Below are 22,501 nucleotides of genomic sequence, written 5' to 3' on the forward strand. Positions count from 1 at the left end.
GTCCCTCTGGTAAATACTGGCTATGATGTTATAGAGGTAGGATATTTGTAGGAATGATCAAACAATAGTTATCACCGTGTATAATTCTAAGAATACTACCTCTATTACATCAGGAAATAGTCCCTCCCACCTCCCCAGTATATCTTACATCCAGTCGATGAAGGTTATTGGAAAGAAGTGATGTTTTCCCACCTTGCGCAGATGCAGTGTTACAAAGGATAGGGTCTACCTCAAAACTATTGGGATAATTGGCGATGTAGAGGACGTCTGTTGAAAAATCTAAAGATTTTATTGTGTGATTATTGCCAAAATGGGAACTTGTGGCTATGATGTAATAGAGGTAGTATTCATAGAATTAAACACAATGATAATTATTGTTTGATATCTATATTAATGATGTCTATAACTGTATATATAGATAATCATGTGGACCTTAGCAGAAACATATAATGTTGTTTAATCAATTTGTCCATGTCCAGTTCCCCTTTAAATGTTTCCTTTTAGCTAAATGAGGTGTCAGAGGACGACTTCAATTACCGGAAAATCCTGGAGAACCATGCGATAAGCCTGTATCAGTTGGAGAGGCATGATGAGGCGGTGACGCTGTACCTCCATGTCCGTGAGTCACTGTGGTTAATTGGGTGTATTGAGTAGGATCCTTATCACTGTGTAAAGTGCAGATACAACGTTTTGGTGGGCGCTAAAGATACAACATGCAACATGAATACAAATATGTTTTGATGGTCGTTCATATTTGTTGAAAACATATTCAGGTTTGAAAGTTATTACCCCCTTGAAGGTACAAGGGGTGTTCATTAAAGATTTCCCCTAAACCACTTAGGGTTATCATATTTGGCTGAAATTTCACATGTGTAATGATACATGTATCTATGGGTTATGTCTGAACTTTTACAGGTGTTATGATCAGGGGGGTGACAATGGAGCCAGTAGAATACCGAGCAGTGATTAGGTTTTTATATTTGAAAGCTCGCACACCAAAAGAAACTTTTGATGAAATGAAAGCAAGTTATGGGGAAGATGCCCCATCATATGACGTTGTTAAACACTGGCATCGGCCAGTTCAAGTGTGGTCGGACATCTGTGGAAACAGCTGTCATTCCTGGTCGCCCCCATTCAGCCATTGATGAGGACACTATCTATCAAGTGGAGACCGGCATTTTGGCAGACCGACGTATAACTGTTCGCCAGTTAGCACAAGATGTCAAGATCAGTGTAGGGTCTGCGGAAAAAAATCATCCATGACAATTTGAACATGCATAAGGTGTCTGCACGATGGATTCCCAGGTTGCTCACACCTGAGTCAATTGCTCAAAGGAACTTTTGGATTTGTGCCAAAAAAAACAGGCAAATTTTTTGGACAGACTTATCACACAGGATGAAACATGGGTCCATCACTATGATCCTGAGACTAAAGTTCAGTTGATGCAATGGAAGCATGTGGAGTCACCACCCACAAAGAAGGCACGTGTCCAACCCTCTGCAGGCAAGGTCATGCTCACGGTGTTTTGGGACCAGCACAATTACAGGAGCTTATTATGCTTCACTGCTGCGGAAATTGCGGGACGCTAACAAGCTAAAGAGGCATGGCATGCTGACCAAGGGTGTCCGTCTCCTGCTAGACAATGCTTCAGTATACAACTCTCATGTTGCCCAGACAGAAGCGCGGTCCTGTGGCTATGAAATCCTTCCACATCCTCCTTACTGTCCTGACCTTGCACCATCTGACTTCCACTTCTTTCCAACCATGAAGTCATTTTTGAAGGGAAAACGTTTCACAGATGATGACACGCTGATTTCTGAAGTCAAGTCCTGGTTTGAGACACAAAATGAGGGCTTTTACAAGCGAGGTCTCCATAGTTGCTTAAAACGATGGGGGAAGTGTGTAACTCTTGGTGGTTCCTATGTGAAGAAAGACTGATACCTATGCCCACTTTCATTCCACTAGGTCCATCGGAAGTGGGTCAGGGGAAATCTTTTATGAACACCGCTCGTAATATTGGTATGTATTACATGGTATATTGCCTAGATACAATCTCATTAAAATCAGATCTTATTTCTCGCTATCGCTTAACAAAGTTCTGAGGACATCCCATTACGGGTCACATCAGAACGGCCTTTCATTCGACCAATCAAAGCATCGCTTACCAAATCATGAAAGTGACAGTCAGAATGTGTTTTCTGATCATGCAGCCTCAAAAATGTTAACACGGTGTATTCCGAACGACTGATTCCGTCAAAATTATCGTCTGGAAAGCTGCTTTCCAATTGGCTGATGTCAACTTCTTGTTAGACATTTAAGTGGTCGTTCAAAGTTCGCAAAAGGTCATTCTGACGTGACCCATAATGAGATGTCCTCAGATCTTTGTTTAGCGGCAGCGAGAATTTAGATCTGATTTTAATGAGATTGCCTAGATAAGTATGAAGTATGAACAGGGGTAACTGTTTCTACTGGTGGTGAGCATTCACTTCCACGATTCTCAGGTTGTTATCCATTGGAACTGTGTAAATGATGTACACCATCCGCTGTTCTTTTTTATTGCCTTTTGGTGGTACTACAATTCACTGGGCAGTTTTTTTGTAATCTCGACTAAAATTACTTTTTGATAGTATTTTGGGGAACAAATTATTATTAGTTTTTAAAATCCCAGGACTCCACCCTCAAGACTATCAAATCGTTGATCCCTAACTGAGATGCTGTTCAAAGCAGTATTAATACAAACTGACCCATTCACTTCATTACAGTTGATATCCTTGTTCGCAACAAAGTTGTCCACCAGCGTCTGAAGAAAGCTAGTAAAGACATAGTGCAGTACCTATTCAACAACCAGAAGTATGCAGACGCAGAGCGGATCCTGCTGGTGCTCCTGGAGCATGACCCAGACCCTGTGTCCTACTTCATCCTGGACTTCCTGGATATCCTCCAGCCCCGGGAGCAGCCACGCCCACAACACCTGACCCTGGATCATGCACTTACCATGTCAGTATAACTGAAGGTGTTCCTAGTTGTCATAGGGGCAGTGGGGAAGCTAAACAGTTAATGTGTTTGCTTGTCTCGCCAAAGACCTGAGTTTGATTCCCCATGTGGATACAATGTGTGCACCCAATAACTCCTTTGAATGATTTACGTCTATTACATCACAACCATAAATTCCTGTTTGGCTGTAATGACACTATAAAGTCTTTAGACATCCTCTTCACTGCAACAATCTAATAGTTGTGAGGCAAACTCTATCCTCCGCTTAAAGTTCCTGTGCATCTAGATGTAATCTATCAACATCTGAACACGTTTGGTTTTGTTATTTCACACCGTAACTTCTTGAGATGGTCTTATAGACAAGTTTACAGATTATGGGAGTGTGTGAAGCAAGATCGTTCTCGACAGTAATTAGTTTAGAAACGTATTGTGGGACTCTCCCTCTCCATCGCCATCTGGCGTGTGTTCAGGGTACGGCTTTGATCAGCTGATCAGAGATCTCCACCCTAGTTGCCAATCATGCAAAGAGAGTACTTGTCCTCCAAGCTCAAGATATAACTTCTTAGATGTATCTCAGGAAGGGTTTAATAATCTTTACGAGGCTTGGATTACTAAGCCAAAACCATCAAGGAAGAGTACTAGATTGTCAGCCAAAAAACTCTACAAACTACGACTAAGAATAGGATGCAGTTGGATAAAGTGTCTCTTCCAGGATTGCTTTCCGCCACCGAGAGACACTCAGATGTCAGAGTGCACTGTCTGCCCTATAGAGGGGAGATCTTATTCCCCTTCCCACCCACCCCTGGGTAAAAGGTAGCAGGCGTACCATGCTGGATTCAAATCCACTGATGTGCGTTCAGGTCTGATGGGAGGGGTGGGCAATCCAGGTGTGAAAAAGGTTTGGGAACCATCTTAACTCACACGTCCTCTGAAACATGAAGGAGTTATCTACAACCATTATTTCATCCATGACAGCACTAACTTACACCTTATCCGTCTCTCAGCAAAAAGATAGTGGTAGATCAAAATCGAAGGATAAATTAAAACAGGGCATTGTCAACCAGGCCAAATCAGTATACACTTAAAATCTCACTATAGTGATAGTGTATGGCTGTATGTTATAAGGTTTAGTAGGAAGGTAAATATAATTAATGTGAATAAGAGCATTGTGGATGAAAATAGGTCAAGGTGTGGATGGCGCGGATGGGGCAGGATGCACATGATTAGTATAATTGTAGCCCTCTGCCTTGGCTAGGCAGATGGTGGTAGCCATGGGAACTTTGTACCGGGACTGCACATGGGCTTAATCTTGCCCTGGGCCTAATTATGGATTTTGCCTATTTTAATAAGGTAACATTTTATTGAAATTTAAGCCCAGGGCTTAAATTCGAAATATGGACAATAACACGCTACGAAAAATGAATATCTCAAGTTTAATGAAACAATACTCACAACTGGAATGAAACAACAACACTTTGCAAAATTTACGTAGCCAAGAATCACGAAGTTTTAGCGATTCGATATTTCCCATTTCCTTCATCATAGTTAATGCCCGGTCCCTCATATTGATGTAATTCACAACATGCTTTTCAGCTCTTTGTTCTTTAAACCACACCAACAATGCTTCTTTGAGGTCTGGTTCTTGCGGTTTACGCCCAGAATTGCCCATGCAACGTTTGTGCCTTCTGCCGTCATTATTTGACATGACCTGTTCCTCCGACATCCATCTTCTGAGATTTTCTGATCAATTTTTCCTTCTCTGGCACCCCTGCTTAAATTACCTTCAAACTCATTTTTAACTCTCTGTACAGCTTCTAATTTTTGACCTTACGTAAATGATTTTCTGGATGCCATGACTTTAAACTTGAACAGTTATTTCCTGTAAAATGTTAGGCAATTTGTTAATGTCCTTTTCTCTGCCAATGAATATAAACAATGCAGGAATTTGAAGTCCACCTTGCAGTAGATTAGAACGTGTTGGTTTATGTGACAGAATTTCTACTCGAATGACACCTCCATGAAGAAGAAAGTAGTTGCACAATTTGCTCTGTTGAACGGAAACATGACCCGCCATGACATTATCCAGTACCGACACGGCGTGTCTGTGATATGCGTTTAAACTGTCACACTTAGTTTCAAGAATGTCATCTACGTTAGGGGTCCAATGCGTCTTGTATATGTGGAAACCCCTAACAGCGCTTAAGGTGCAAAATTGGTGCAAATTAGCCATATATAGGCCTGCCACAACACGTGTTGAGGAATGACCGGAAAGGGAGATCACTCGAGTTAAAAATTTAATTTTAGCCTATGGGCTTGAAAACTTTTTATTTTTCCGTTTTTAGGCCCATGGGCTAAATAATGGGAGGGGCTTAAATACGTGCAGTCCCGGTACTCTCTCTTGCGGAAACAGCAGGCAGGAATATTTGGACTGCCACTCTAGATGCAGCAGCCAAAAATCCCAGCGTCAGTTGTTATTGATGTGCTGTCCTGCAGGCAACATGCACAAAAGCCACACCAACAGCAGCCAACCACAGTTTGAGTATAGATGGTTAACGGGGAAGGGGAGGAAGAGGCTAGAGGCAAAGCTTTAGGTGTCTTATTCCCGCAATGCTGTTATGATTGCCCTGTGTTGGTCCTCATTGTGGTTGAGCTGCACCTTGTCCATGTAATCTGCCGGCTTTACTGAGGGATGAAGGAAATAACCTGGCCGCCCAGCTGCCCCATGACTATGTTTGCGATCCGTGGATTTAATTTTTTACACTTGGCCTCAATAGCACGGATACCGAAGAAGCATGGCCGACCTTACAATGGTGGCATAGCAGGCGGATGTACAGCAAGCCCTGGTAGATGGGGTCAAATAAGTCTTTGGAAGGGACCTGACAGTGACGCAGGTCATTTGACCCCAAAAAATTAATTATTAACTACCTGCATGGGCCCCTCTCCCGTATGAGCTGATCAACCCGACCCTTGAGTTGGTCCCATTTGAGACCACAGTTGGCTGACAATTACTCTGCCAAGGCCAAGGTTACTGCACTGAAGCCCCAGGTAGTTGCGCAACCTGGCAGCCTAACTGGACCCTATGATCCAGGCTTGCCCTCTATTGTCCAACATGGGAAAGTTGCAGAGCTTATAAAATGAGCGATAGCTATCCATAATCTCTGGGACCCACTGTGGCACCAAACGTGATAATAACCACTGGCTAATGCCTGGAATCATAGGCGATATAAGGTTTCTCATGTAACATTGTAACAGCCACCTGGAAGTCATGTCATTGGAGACACATTAGTAACAGAAAATATGTCAAATATGTGTTAACTTCACTAACAGGAAAACAGAGGTGAAGTCATCAGTTGGAAATGACAACATATCATAAACCTGAGAAGTGGTAATGGCGACTACATGTATTATGTTAGCCTAAAGGTGCAACAAGTAATATTTACCATTTACCAAGTGACGTCTTAAGTGAACTCAGAACCGGAAGTGATGTCAGAAGTATGTCAAATACCACACAAAGGCAACAGAACTGATGCCATAGAAAGGGAAATGCCCTTACTAGAGATTCTAGAAGAGAATATCAGGCAATGTACTTCGGTTTTCAACCATATATATATTCCTATTTTACTACTGCCAACTATCTGGAAATACTAGATACCAGATTCCACCAGTCCCTCTGGTGAATACTGGCTATGATGTAATAGAGGTAAGGTTTTCAAAGATATTTTTCTAAGAATATGGCCTCTGTTATATGCAGAATTAGTCCCTCCCACCTCCCCATTAATTCTGCATATAGACGATGAGGGTTATTGGTTGAAAGAAGTTAAGTGGTGTTATATGCGCACTTGCATATAGCAGAAGATTAGGTTTGCCTCACAACTAGTAGATATGTGGGTAGTCAGGAGGATGTCTGTTGAAAATCCAAAGACAAGTGTGATTTATGGCTGTGATGTAATATGGGTAGTATTCTCAGAATTCTACACAGTGATATCTCTTGTTTGATTTCTGGTGTCACCCACATGTTTCTGGAATATTGAGAGAGGTGTAAAAGCTGGGTTTATGGCTATGGCTGAAGCTGAAATCAGTGTTATCCCCAAACTAAACCACTCACTTTGATGGAAATTGCACTTTCCTTTATAATGTTTACTCCAATAACCTTTGGGAATTACCACTTATATCGTACTTCAAGGTCATATCAAGGTCATTCCCTAAAATCCTTTTGTTTTAAACATTGATTTAAGAGCTTTAAGAGGGTAAATATTTTTTCTTGTAAACAAGACAAATGAAATGCTTGAAAGCATGCCTGTAACAATTATTCTGTTCATTAAGGTTATGTAGATTGAATTTGTCTGCAATTGCCTGCCAAACAATGGAAACTGGATCAAAATACATTTCATCTTCACGAGTCAAGAGCGATAACTGACTATAAAAGTCCAGTTTCCACCCTTGCTGGACTAGGCTGGAATTATGGAGTTACATTTTGACAGGACTAACGAGTCTAGACATAGTGTAATCAAAATCGCCACTGAAATCGAAATCTGGTCCGTAAACTGTCGGGCAGATTTCAGTCAATTGCAGGATTTGCAAAGCATGTCCACCGCCAACTCGTTGTCAACAGACATTTTCCAAATCTTTTCATGTTTTTAACCAAGGTCCTCAGGTGATTTGATGCATTTCATGATGTAAGACACGTTTTATCACAATATATAACTTGATTATCGATCAGACCATCCTGACCGGGCGCCACCATTTTGTGTGAAGCAAACGCAAGTGATACGAGAGGTGGAATCTAATTGGTCCATAGGAGAGGTTTAGAAGGGACATGAACTGGTAATAGCCACTGGTGGCGCTACGATCGAGCCCAGTAATTCCAGCCAAGTTCGGCAAGGGTGGAAAAGTCAGTTAACACTCTTGCCTCGGGAAGATGAACATATTTATGCAAAAGGAAAAAGTAATGGAATCTTAGGGATGCAGAATCATGCGAAGATAAACACTGTTTTAATGGCAGGGTATCCTTCATGCTGAAATCTGTTTCCATGTGTTACATTTGAGTCCTACACAAGATACATGTGATGCACTGACATAAACAGTGTCACTGTGTAAATGATGACTTTACAGATTAACTTGCCATTGACCCATGTTTGACCTTTCAGCAGGATGCCATGGGTGGCCAAGTGATCTGAGGTGCCACAGAGTGCGATGCAGAGTTACATATCCTGGTCATATCAGGATCCTCTGATCATTTTTTTAATGCCAAATTCAAAGTGGAAACTATGTGCATCTCTTGGAGCTTTCCTCACAGATTAAGTTGTTATGCCATGATGTAACTGATGTGCTGTTCACACATTAGACTTACCCTCCCTTAACAGGTGTGCCGGAAACCTATGGCCAAATTTTCCATTTGTCATTGCCATACCTGTGCTCATGGGTTTCACCAAATTGGTAAACATCTAAGGCTGACACGCGGTGATATTACTTAAATACTGTTCAAAGCAGTATTAAACCCAACCCAAAGAAACAAAAACTGACTTTTTCCCGCTGGCCTACTATTATTCTGGGCTTGTCTGCACCAGATCCAAACAAAATGTGCTAAGAATCTTCATGGCCTGCATCCTTTGAGCCTTCCTCCTTCATTAAGTTGACATGCTATTATATAACTGAAACACATTGAACCCAATTCACTCTTCACTCATGCAGCTGGCCTGGTGATGGCACATTGTGTCAGCAGAAGGCGGTGAAGCACCTGATCCCGGGCGGTGCCACGGAGGAGCTGCTACAGCTGCTTCCCACCATGATTAACGCCGACTACAACACGTCAGTGTACAATGCTGCAGCAAAATGGTGCACCGATGCAGGCAGAGACGACATGGCTGTGGAGGTGCTTGAAGCTGGTCACAAAGCATACCCAGACTATATTGTGAGTTCGTTCATAAAACATAACAGACCATTTAATGAGTATACTAGACTAAAATGACCACACAAGATCAATGAACAATGGTGAATAATCAATAACAAACACACAGTTTTAGGTTTATAATGAAAAGAATAATGTAAGTGCACACACAATCTTTCCGAATTTTGTCACTGTCGTTTGTGTCTTGAAAGCGGTCTGTCTCTGTTCTTGAGTCCAGAATAGTTTTGGAAGCTGGCAGGAATTTAGCGTTTCCAAACATGTATCCAAACCACACTTGGCAAATAGAAAAGATTCAAGTCAGGTTATACAGACCTTGAATCACAATCTTGTCGTTCTTTTATCAGTACAGCCAGCCTTCTAGAAACTGTCACATCCAGAAACATGTAGAACATTCAAGTCTGCCATGTTCATGTATGCAGGATGTACAGAACCATTCTGTCGAAAAGCTCCACCTACTGCTGTCGACTGCTTTTCAAAACTGGCCACGCCAGCACTTGATAATTTTTTACTAGTAGTTCAATTATTTGATGCCGCTGACAGTTAATATAAATATATTTACAACAGTTTCTACCACTCCTTAAATTACAGAACTACTTTCGCATGACACTATTGTGACTTCATTCATAAAACATGCCCAGACCATATTTGACCAGACCCAGATCACATCAGAACAGACCCAGACCATGCATTCTTGGTAGGTTTATATAAGTAAGGCCATGGTCACTGTCAAGGTCACTACACAGCAGAATAAGGGCTTATGCACTTTTGCAGACTCGTTGTCAATAAGAAAAAAATCAAAATGGAGTCCTTGAGAGGGATGCTAGCGATCGAGTGCTCTGACAAATGGATGTCGTCATAAGTAGTACATGGATTCATAGATGTGTAATCACTATGCCTGAGAGTGTTCACAAATCATGTAGTTTATACAACCTCGCAAAGTATTCATAAAGGCATCAGCTATGTGTTGTGGATATTGTCACTAATATGAAGTCATTTTATGAGTCACATGTGCATTTGCATGCAGATGCATGATTAGACTAACATTTAGTTTTTTTTAAAAATATATTTCCACAAAATAAAAAGTTACATTCAAATAGGCTCCAGAACATTACGTAGTTTTAGAGCAGAGGCAAACTCAATCTCATTAAAAACAGATCTTATAATAGTTCTCGCTGCCGCTAAACAAAGATCTGAAGACATCCCATTAAGGGTCACGTCAGAACGACTTTTCATCCGACAATCAGTGTGTCGCTTACCAGATTATGAAAGTGACAGTCGGAATGTGATTTCTAATCATGCAATCTCGATAACTTTAACATGTGGTATTCCGAACGATAGTTAAGGGTTTGACGACTGAATCCTTACAATCTAGAGTCTAGATTGTAAGGATTCAGTCGTCAAACCTTCTAGATTCTAGACCATCTATTAGTCATTCCAGAATGTTTTTTTGTTCAGGTTTCAAATTTGAAATCGAGAATTTGTCAAAATATGCTTCAAAGTGTAGTCGCCAGTTTGAAGTTTGTGCCGTAAAGCACGAGAAAGCTGCCTTCTGAATGGTCCTTCCATTGTATGGTCAAAGTTTGCGCAAGGTTGGTCTGACGTGACCCGTAATAGGATGTCCTCAGATCTTTGTTAGCGGTAGCGAGAGCTAAGATCTGATATTAATGAGATTGGGGCAATCTAGACTTGCCATGTCTTTCTAGACTCTAGTTAGATTTATTTTTCATATTTTCTGAGAGACAGATGCATTATCTGAAGGTACACAAAACGTTCTTGATACAAAAGCTGGTTGTGTGGGACTTCCTGAATTTAAGACATAATGCTGTTGACATTTTCTGAAAAGAAACATTACCTTTGCTGACTTTTTGAGCGCCTGACTAGATATGTGGGTGAGCTACAGTGCTAAAACAAATGTGTACATTTACCATAATTTTCAACTGAAAATATTGTTTTTTAAGTAAAACATGTCATGTTTCTGTACTAGGCCTATGAGACTCAGTTGATTGACTTGCTGAACAAGCTGAAGCGTTATCCTGAAGTCCTGGTGCACTCCAAGAATGTGTTGGAGGTAGAGAAGGACAATGCTGCTCTGTTCTTGGTGTCTGGCTACGCCTATCTGATGTGTGGCGACATAGAGACTGCAAAGCAAACACTCACCAAGGTCCTCCACATGAATGATGAACGCCTAGCTGCCACGGTGGGTTGATCACTTCACATCAAGAATAAGACAATACTTGGATGTTGTTGCATTAAGTGTTTAAGAGGTCGCCTTCTGCCTAGGCAATTTCGGCTGACCTGTCCCTCTTTGGACTCCTGTGTGTGAGAAGGGTACACATATCTATTGTGAGTTCGGTGTTCACATAATTTCTGTTTTTGCATTGATATGATTTCTATTTTCTTATATTGATATGATTTCATTTTTATCCTTGGCTGCTCTGTTTATATACGTTCGAGTAGCTGTCCATCTCTCAGAAATAGAGTTAGTTTGGCCTTTGCTATTGCATCTCTTGGCTTTAGGAGATCTATGACAGATAGCGGATCTAACTGCAATTCTTGTTTTAACCTAGCCCGGGCTGGGGCATGGTCTTGACATTCTAGTAACACGTGGTCAATGGTTTCAGCCTGATTGCAAGATGAACAAACCTTGTCATAGTGCTTTCTATGACCAAGTCTGAGGCCTGAGATTTCAATTTTCCTTTCATTTAAGTATGAGTTTGGCTTTTGTTGGACCTTGGGTTGAATTTTGTATAGCCATCTGCCGATCTTACTTGCGTCCCATTGGGCTTGCCATCTTTCTGCTATGGAGGCTTTGATTTTGCTTTTTATCTCTAGTTTACTAAAGGGAATAGGCTGTATATCCGCTTTGTCTAGAGCTAGCTTCGCCTGTGAGTCTGCTTTTTCATTTCCATGAATATCTATGTGAGAGGGGATCCAACACAGCTCCACCTGTTGCCCTTGGTCCGATAGTTTTGTATATTCGTATAGAATATTGTTGACTGTGTTTGGCCTGGAGTTTGAGTTTCTGCCACTGATGGCACTGAAGTGCACTTAGCGAGTCTGATAGGACGACTGCCTTTGCTTCCGGGAGTTCCGGTATGAGTTTGAGTGCATGATGATTTGCCTCCAATTCAGCCGTGAATACTGACTGACCATCAGGCAAGCAAACTGAATGTGCTTGGGGTTTGGAGCTGTGGATATGGATCCCGTAACCAACACTGTTGTTGATAGGATTCTTGGATCCATCAGTGTACCGTATATATGGGCCCAGCTGTCCCAGGTAGTTTGAATTTTAGTGATAGCTACTGATCGTAGTAGGGTTGGGTTTTCTCTTTTAGTGACTTCTGATGTTAAAGCAGTGTCAACTTTGGGAGTTTTTCAAGTCCAGGGAGGGTGTAACCCTTTGTAGTGACTTTCTGGAGGCTGAATGTCATCACAATTGTGACTTTGAATGAGTTCACGTACTAATATCCCAGATGGCTTAAGTGAGGGATTTTTTCGAGCTAGGGCTTCATCTCGAGTGTTTTTGTCTTGCCATATCTTTTTAACCAAAGGGTTTGATGTTCGTCCCCAGAACGATAATATTGCCAGCTCTCTTTTTAGTTTCAATGGGAGTTCTCCCGTTTCTACTTGTAGTGCTTCTAGTGAGGTGCCTGTGGCCAGCATTAGGGCTTTGTATTGTATTCTGTCTAGGTGCCTCAAGACAGTATTTGATCCTGAATGAAAAGCCTCACAACCATAGTCAATTTTTGATCTGATAAGAGATTTGTAGAAGTTCAGCTGAGTGTCTCTCGATGTGCCTGAAATTGCCCGTAATACGTTCAGGTCTTTTTGACATCTGTTTTCCACATATTCTATATGCTTGAGCCAAGTGAGGTGTTGATCAAGGATCACCCCAAGAAATATTGCAGATTTTTCGAATTTGATAGGTTTGCCTTTTATGGAGACACGGGGTATCATAGCATCTTTCCCCCGGCGTTTGAATAGAACTCCAACAGTTTTTTCACTTGAAAGGGTGAATCCCCATTTATTGCACCTATGATCTACTCTGTCCAGGGCTGAGTGGAGTTTTTTTCTGATTTGTGAAATATCTCTGTGCTTTACCCATATTGCTCCGTCATCAGCGAATTTAGAAGTTTGGGTAGGAGAGTTGACATGGTCAAAAAGATCATTGATCATGATATTAAACAGGGTTGGGCTTATAATGCTGCCTTGTGGCGTGCCATAGGATCAGATCGATTGTTCCCTATTTTAACTGATAGCGACCTGTCTTGCAGGAAGCTGTCTATGAAGTTTGCCATGTTCCCTTCTACTCCATTTTGTGCTAGTTTTGAGAGGAGTCTGTCATGCCATACTATTTTGAAGGCTTTGCTGAAGTCCAGAAATACTGCGGCTAGGTATTGTCTGTTTAATTGAGCTTTTTTTATTTCATTTTCCAGTCTTAGATTATGATCTAGACACGAGTGTCCCTTCCTGAAGCCACTTTGGTCAGGTTTTATGTGGTTGCCAGTTTCAAGGTGATGCATGAGCCTTTTTGTAACCATGGCTTCCATGGCTTTGCACATGTTTGTGGTGAGTGAGATCGGTCGATAAGAGTTTGGTAGGACTTCGTCTTTCCCTTGCTTTAGCAGGGGGATAACTGCAGCGTGTTTCCATGCTTTTGGGACTTCTCCTTTGGACCATATCGTGTTATACATCTCAGTGAGTAAGCATTTGGTTCACTATCTCATAGCTGGTTGTGTCAAGACCAGGTGCTGTGCCTTTTCTATGTTGTATCGCATCATCAAACTCTGTCACAGTAAATGGTATATTGTATACCAGATGCTTGCTTTGTGGCTGTTTTGAGATCTTAGGCATAAGCATTTTTTCCTGTTTGAATTCTTCGCTGTAATTTGTGTTGCTGCTGACAGATGAGAAGCGCTCAGCTAGAATGTTGGCCTTTTCTTTGACTGTATGGGCGTTGGCTAACTTGGGAATTTTTGTGGGTTTACGCTTACCCCTGATTGCGTGTATTTTGCTCCAGACTGTTTTAGCATTTGTTTTCTCATTAAGGGATTTGCAGAAGGTCTGCCATGACTCTTTTTTAGAATCGTCTATGAGTTGTCTTACTTTCGTCCTGGCTGCTTGGACTTGGGCGAAGGCTCATTTATCCCTTTTTGACTTATTTAGGGCTTTCTTTCTCACTCTCCTAGCTTTTGCTATTTCCCTGTTCCACCATGGTACCGGCGTTTTGCCAGTTTTGTGGTCTTTTTTTTTTAATTGATTTTTCAGCTGCGGCAATAATTGCTGAGGTGAGATTTTGGCCAAAATAATCAGGATCATCTGAGGCAATTTCTGAGGACTTGAATGATATACATTCCTTCCAGAATTTAGGCCAATCAGCCTTTGCACAGTCCCATGTGGGCTGAGGATTGGGCTGTTCCTCTAATTGTGGTGGGCTACCTATGTAGGTGAGTATAGGAAGGTGATCGCTTCCCCAAGTGTCGTCATGGACTTGCCATTGGCAATGCGAGGCGAGTTTTAGGTGGCAATTGTGAGATCAATTGAACTCCACATGTTGTGGACTTGGTCATAACATGTGTGACTGCCGTTGTTCAGAGTTATGAGATTGTCGTCCTCAACCCATTTCTCTACCATTTTGCTGTATTTGCATGAATACTTGGATCAAAGCTTACTTACTTTATAGCTATGACTGAGGAATTTATATTGAATCTAATCAAATTGTCAGTTGCACATACTGTAAATCTTGAAATTAATGCATCTCTAAATTAATACGACTGCTGACCCCTAGCCAAAAATGCGACTCAATATCAATGTGACTCCCCCCATCTCCAGTGGAATGATACATATCCTTACCTTAATCCAATCAAACAGCAAATAGCACTGCTTTTAGTGCTGAGTAGATTTACTTGTGTTTTCCTAAAAACAACACACAGTTCCTATGTTTATTCTGTTTACTGGCATTAAGGAAGTTCAAAGGCAATGAAATAATTGAACCAACACCATTTCACTGATTGGTGTGCGGAGAAGGTGTCAACAAACTTGAATGCAGATGACAAGAAAAAGGTTGTACCCCGGTATATCTGAGGAGTGTGAAGAAGTCTATCTATTGATTGGGTCATGTTGGCCTTTGATGAAGTGTTGCATGGGTGGCATCTGTTTGGACTGCTGGTGTGGTCAGTGATTCCTAGTTTGACATGAGTGGGTAGAATTCTTGACCCCGGAAGTGATAACTCACTTGATGCCTCTTGTGTAATTCCTATTCTTTGAATGACATTGTTATATACTTGTTACAACTGCTGCTCAATAAACATTGTTTGTGTGTATATTCAAGTTGGTGTATCCAAAGTGTACAGTGAGGCTGACAAAAATGCAAAGTTTCATTAATGCAAACGACTACTCGCATTTTTCGCATTTAATTCATGCTCACGTTAGTTTCAAGATTTACAGTATGTAATGAAATGGCTTTGAATATTGTTCTTGTCATCAAGTTTGTTTGTTAAATGTTAACTCCTCAGTATATTCCAGCTATATAACTGTGGCCTGTAAATAATCAAGACTTTAAAAACTCCCAAAGTTGACACTGCTTTAACATCAGAATCACTAAAAGAGAAAACCGAACCCTACTACGATCAGAAGCTATCACTAAAATTCAAACTACTTTGGACAGCTGGGCCCATATATACACTGATGGATCCAAGAATCCTATCAACAGTGTTGGTTACGGGATCCATATCCACAGCTCCAAACCCCAAGCACATTCAGTTTGCTTGCCTGATGGTCAGTCAGTATTCACGGCTGAATTGGAGGCAATTCATCATGCACTCAAACTCATACGGAAGCAAAGGCAGTTGTCCTATCAGACTCGCTAAGTGCACTTCAGTGCACTTCAGTGCCATCAGTGGCAGAAACTCAAACTCCAGGCCAAACACAGTCAACAATATTCTATACGAATATACAAAACTATCGGACCAAGGGCAACAGGTGGAGCTGTGTTGGATCCCCTCTCACATAGATATTCATGGAAATGAAAAAGCAGACTCACTGGCGAAGCTAGCTCTAGACAAAGCGGATATACAGCCTATTCCCTTTAGTAAACTAGAGATAAAAAGCAAAATCAAAGCCTCCATAGCAGAAAGATGGCAAGCCCAATGGGACGCAAGTAAGATCGGCAGATGGCTATACAAAATTCAACCCAAGGTCCAACAAAAGCCAAACTCATACTCAAATGAAAGGAAAATTGAAATCTCAGGCCTCAGACTTGGTCACAGAAAGCACTATGACAAGGTTTGTTCATCTTGCAATCAGGCTGAAACCATTGACCACGTGTTACTAGAATGTCAAGACCATGCCCCAGCCCGGGCTAGGTTAAAACAAGAATTGCAGTTAGATCCGCTATCTGTCATAGATCTCCTAAAGCCAAGAGATGCAATAGCAAAGGCCAAACTAACTCTATTTCTGAGAGATGGACAGCTACTCGAACGTATATAAACAGAGCAGCCAAGGATAAAAATGAAATCATATCAATATAAGAAAATAGAAATCATATCAATGCAAAAACAGAAATTATGTGAACACCGAACTCACAATAGATATGTGTACCCTTCTCACACACAGGAGTCCCAAAGAGGGACAGGTCAGCCGAAATTGCCTAGGCAGAAGGCAACCTCTTAAACACCTAATGCAACAACAACAACAACTAATCAAGACATCCTGACCCCCCCGTAAACAGCAACACCTCCGCCCACAAAGCCCCAAACCCACCCCAAACAGATACAGGCCCTGCTCCCCACCCCCCAAAACACACTCCCTCTCAGCCTCCCCAATTCCCTCCATACCTCCCCTACCGGCCCCCACACTGAACCATACCCACCTACCCCCCCCCCCCTTACCATCCCTACCCCCCAAACAACCTGTCTTCAGGTCAGCCATCCCCATTCCCTCTGCCCAACCCCAACCCCGACCCCGACAGCCCCCTCACAAACTGAACACATCCCAAAACCAACTCATCTCACAGAAAATCCAATCACTCCGCAAGCCCCCCCCCCCAAAACCAATCACCCCCGAGAAACTCCACACTAACACCAACAAAATCATTGAATTCCTGTCAGCGGCCATCCTCATCAAAAACCCCACCCCCAAAAAACTCCACCCCCTTGCCCTGGTGTCTCACCTGTACCAAAAACCATACCAGCACTTCCAAGCCGCCATCAAAGCACTAAAGTAAATCATAATCAATCCCCAACCCATCTTCCAAATTCGCCCCAAAAACACCATATACTTTCTTAAATCCGACCACCAAATTACTAGCTCTGATCTAATGTTTCTACAGTGGAACTGCAACGGTCTCATCTCCAACGGGCATGAACTCACGGCCCTCATCGCCCTAAACAAAATTGTCCCGTATGTTATAGCTGTACAAGAAACTAAAATGTCTCCCAAAAAAGCCTTCAAATTGCCAGGCTACACTTTCCTTCGGCAAGATAGAGCTAGACAACCCAATAAACCAGGACCCCCTCATGGAGGCCTGGGCCTTTTCATCAAAAACAGCATCCATTTTGATGAAATTTCCATACCTACACCTAACCTAGAAGTCCTGGCAGCCAACATCATTATAAATGAGACAAAAATCATTGTCATAAATTGTTACCAAACTAAGACCAAGCCCTTCACCCCCGAGGATTTAGAAATTTTATCAAAATCTATAGGCCCAAACACCCTCATTTTAGGTGATTTCAATGCTCACCACCCACTGTGGGGCACAAAAAAATATATGTACAAATTTGGAAAATTTCTACTGGAATGGTTAGACACTAACAACCTTATCTGCCTAAATGATAATAGCGCCACTAGATTCCCCTCTAGCCACCTCCAATCCCCCACAGCAGTAGACCTCTCCATCTCCACCCCACATCTTTTCCCAAAACTGACCTGGCAACCTCACTGTGATACCTGGGGTAGTGACCACTACCCCATAAAAATATCTCTTACCATATCAACAAAATAGACATACAGAACATACATAATACTGACATCGACACATTCAACACAAACCTCAGCAATACACTCTACAACATAGCTATGAAATGCATACCCACCATCAAAACAAACCTTACACACAACCCAGTACCATGTTGAAGCACAGAAATCATTGAATCCAGAAAACTTAGGGAAAAAGCACTAAATAAGGCTAAACGAGATATTACTAAACTCCATTTGGCTCGCACACAAAGAAATCAAACTAAGGAATTAATAAAGGCAGCCAAAAGAAAACATTGGCAAACTTTCACATCAACCTTGAGGCTGGGCAAACAAAACACAATTTCTCATTCAACATCATTAAAACAAATTGAAAAAAGAATCAAACCCATCCTTTAATTGGACCTTGAACACTGGGCTTCCCAATGGGGGTTCAAAATCAATACCAATAAAACCATCAGCTTATTATTCAAAAAACCCTTCATGCCAAATTTAACACCCAAACTCACACTTAATGAAGAAACTATTAAATTCCAAAAAGAAGCAAAATGTCTAGGAGTCACATTTCACCAACATCTCACATAGGGCTCCCCACATTCATAATTTGGTCAATTCTTGTCAAAAAGACATAAACCTTATGAGAGCCATCAGCGGCTCTCACTGGGGAGCTGACAAACAAACACTTATCAACATATACAAAACACTTATACAAGCAAAATTAGACTATGCTGCTCCGGTCTTCCACTCCTTAACAGAAAACTTGGAAAAAAGGTCAACTCTATTCAATATAAAGCTCTTAAAGATAGCCCTGGGCACCAGAGCTGGCGCCTCCCTAAACACACTACAAATCCTTACAGGCACTACATCAATACAACTCAAACATCAGCATTCAATACTCAACTACTGGGCTGGGGCACTACAAAACCCCATCCTCAAACAAATAACACTGAAATACCAAATCGCCAGACCCGCCACCATCAAAAAATTCAAAAACAACAAACGTAAAGCCCCCATCATCACCCACCTGTACAACCTCATTAAAACTTACAAACTAGAACACATTACCCACACACCCTCAAATGATTCATACATCCATGACCTCCTCCCACAGTCACCCCCAATACAATTCCATACAAGCAAAGCCGAAACAAAAACATTAATAAAACACATTATAAAACAACAAAGTTTCCAGAATAATATACAAAAATGCAAATCACAATGGATAAAAACACTATTTACCACCCCAATCACAAAATGCAAAAACTATACAAACTCCATTCTAGCAGATAAAATCATACACAGAATACAAAGCAACCAAACCAACTTAAACGAAACACTTCATAAACAAAACAGACATCCAAACCCAAACTTCACCCACTGTAACACCACTGAAGACATAAATCACATATTCAACACGTGTACAAAATATAAACAACAACAACAAACACTATACAACTCACTCCCGCCCAACTACAAAAACAATGTCAACATGTTATTTAAACCAAACAACCCCCCAGCCACCTACTTACAAATAGCCACTTTCCTTGAGGAAACAAACTTAATAGCAAAACTTTTGACCATCCCAATCAAATTCACTGTCTAAATCTCCATTACTTTAGCAACTTTGCAGATTCGGATCGGGATCCAAATTCTCAGCGCGGATTGTCTTCTACGACGTCCTCGCTCCAAATTCTCAGCGTGGATTGTCTACTACGATGTCCGCGCTCCAAATTCCGCCAGCCAGCCACCCGCCCAAGGTCAAGGACTCCACTGACACTGCCACTCACACCGCGACTTAGCCTACACCCACCCACCCGCGCTAGGCCCCAGTTTATTAGCTTAGGTTACCATCCCATATCCATTACTTATTTATTTGCTAATATTTCTTTAGTTTTCTCATTATATATTAAAATATCAGCTTAACTGATCTCTATTTCCTTTATTTTTCCTCCTTTTCTGTTTCTTTTTCACCTTTATACCATTATACACTGGCTAACATAGGACTTTACAATCTCATTTGGCATCCCTTTGCCTCTGCATCCCAAACCCCTCTTCTCTCCTACTTAAACCCCCTTCATTTACAGTTTTCTGGGCTGGACGTTTATTATATTCCCACTATTTATTGTTTTATACGACCCATCTGCCCCGAGTGCGAAATAGCCACAGGCTGAAGCGCTCGTAACATCATCAAACTATTATTATTATAATCAAGACATTCCAGTGATTGATACTGTGAATGAGCTGTAGTGTGGTGTACACTATTAATAGAAGGGGTTTTCCCAAGCACGTGCTGGTTCCAACAGTCAGTCGTTCCGTCATGTATGTTGCATATTGTCTGCTTTCTCAGAATGCTTGGCCGCTGACGGCAAACCCCACCATTATGATAGGACACATCTGAAGTCATGAAACTGTGTTGACATTACTCATAGTTACTCCTTCCTGCGGTTGCTAGGGATCCATGGGTTTCCAGGCAAAGAACATGACAGTGGCAATGAGTGATGTTGGATTTCGAATCTACGATTTGTGCCCTTGTGACTGCGCGCGAGACCATATGACTTTTGATGTAACTAACAAAGATGACGGCAAACACCACCATGATGATAGGACGCATCTGAGGTCATTAAACTGTGTTGACCTTATATGTAATTAGTCCTTCCTGCGGTTGTAAGGGTTCCATGGGTTCCCAGACAAAGAACATGACATGAGGCATACTGTTAGGTTACATGCTAACTTAACCAAGTCACTGCCCCTGACCATCCGATTATAGGCGCCTCTTTCGACCAGCATAGGTTCTAACCCCGAATCCTCACTGAGGATCAAGATGGTTAAAGCAAGTGCTGGTCACACACAATCCAGTGTATTCAGATTTCATCATCATATCAATACCAATATTTTTGTTGGAAAATATAAGAGAACAAATTAGTTAAATAATTAAATAAGTGACTCAGAATTGATAAGATAAGTGGGTTCACAACCTCCTTGGGGATTCCGGACTAGGTCAGGTCTCCAGCAACCAGTACTTGTTGTACGAGGCAAATGAATAGATTGGGTTATCAGACACAGTAACTGTACATGTGATTGTTTTATGACAATGTTGGACAATGCTGTTACTATCAAACAGTGATCCAACCTGGATTATTTACAGGCAGCCATTACATAGCAGGAATTATGCGTAGTGTTGCATTGAACAGCAGACAAACAAAGCTTCCTAAATAATCTAGGTATTTTTTTTGGCTATATATGAAACAGACAAAAGACACCACATGCTTCTCTTTCTGACTGTTCCCTTGTTTCAGACCACCAGTATATGTTAAAAAGGGTTGTTTGTTCATTAACAATTTGTATTATGCCTTTTGTTGTCTTAACTATTCTTTCAACTTAGGAAAGAGAACTTCAGTACCTCTGTACTATTTGTCTCTCTGATTTCAGGCAAAGGACTTGTTGAATAAGTTGTCAAATCTGATGGCAGAGTCATCTGATGCTCAAGAAGCCAGTAAGGAGAATGTTGAATAAGAACTGAAGCTGGAGGATATGGGGAGTATTCAGAAATGTCAGCCGAAGCAGAGAGGAAGGCACGAGATGAAAGTGTCGTCAGACAGAAGAAGAAGCTCTGTACATTTTCAGCAGGCGAGTCTGCTAAAGACAATTTAGAGATAGTCTTTTGAATAAGCCATAAACTTTATTGGTCTCTTTAATGAGCTGTTCCTTTTGCAAAAGGATGCTAGCCTTATTTATTTTAGAAACAGTTCAGAATACGGTATCTGCCTTATCGATATCAATCAAATCTTGTGCTCAGTGAATTTTTGAATATTTCAGCCATTCAGGTCATTTCTTTTGTCATACATTTTGAAGAAGTCAGTAAGATGTGAGATTGAAATGTGTTAAGTTTGTAAGTTTCAGATTTAGACTATTTAGGATAAATTAAAGAGATAGCAATCAACACACATTTTAAAAAATCTGAACTTTTGTTATTTATTTACAATTTTGCTTACTGATATCTGATATTGTTTTGTGATTGAGAGTCATTGAAACACGTTCATTATGTACCTCCTGCATCTTGACATACTGACCAGTAAACTCTAATACCAAACTGAGGCCAGGCCAGTTTAAGCCCTTGTTTAATGGACATATAGGTTTGTAAAACAACAAAGTAAAAGAGTCTGGCCTTATTAAATCAGGGATTGTTACATTTGTTTATTTGTATGTGTTGTATTGTACTACGCAATAATGTTGTATTTGTTTTGGGAGGAATAGGCGAGTCCCTGTTAGACATAGTTGTGTGGTTTATGCAGGAATCAAAATTATTCATGTTCAATATTTCCAGTTTATACTATGTCAGTGCCTACAAAATGCTACACAGGCATAGGTAACTGAAGTTTGTGAAGTACTGTAATACATTGTACTAAAGTTGCCCTGTCAATCAATTTATATTTCTGCACTGAAATGCTGCTGGTATATAGTAATTAGATATTATTTCAAAGTAGTATATCAAAATAGAACATACCACGTATGCATCAAAGCATAATAAATAAACATTGACAGTTGTAGAATTCCTCAGTGTCTGTTTGCAGCACAGATTGAAACACATTACCAGTAATGTCCTTTGTACAAATGTAGCAGAC

The 22,501-nt window shown here is 41.1% G+C and overlaps 1 protein-coding gene across 1 annotated transcript in view; it reads left to right on the forward strand.

Moving 5' to 3' along the window:
- Positions 1-21,988, forward strand: part of LOC139442663 (TPR repeat-containing protein DDB_G0287407-like) — a 59,489-nt gene extending 37,501 nt beyond the window's left edge. The window contains exons 23-27 of the mRNA XM_071223522.1: positions 505-619; positions 2,764-2,998; positions 8,687-8,906; positions 10,888-11,100; positions 21,309-21,988. The gene's annotated coding sequence lies outside the window, so the exon portion shown is untranslated. The remainder of the gene's footprint in view (positions 1-504; positions 620-2,763; positions 2,999-8,686; positions 8,907-10,887; positions 11,101-21,308) is intronic.
- Positions 21,989-22,501: the final 513 nt, after the last annotated feature.

This window comes from Haliotis cracherodii, unplaced genomic scaffold (assembly GCF_022045235.1).
Source record: "Haliotis cracherodii isolate W230 unplaced genomic scaffold, xgHalCrac1.p SCAF_5, whole genome shotgun sequence".
NCBI lineage: Eukaryota > Metazoa > Mollusca > Gastropoda > Lepetellida > Haliotidae > Haliotis > Haliotis cracherodii.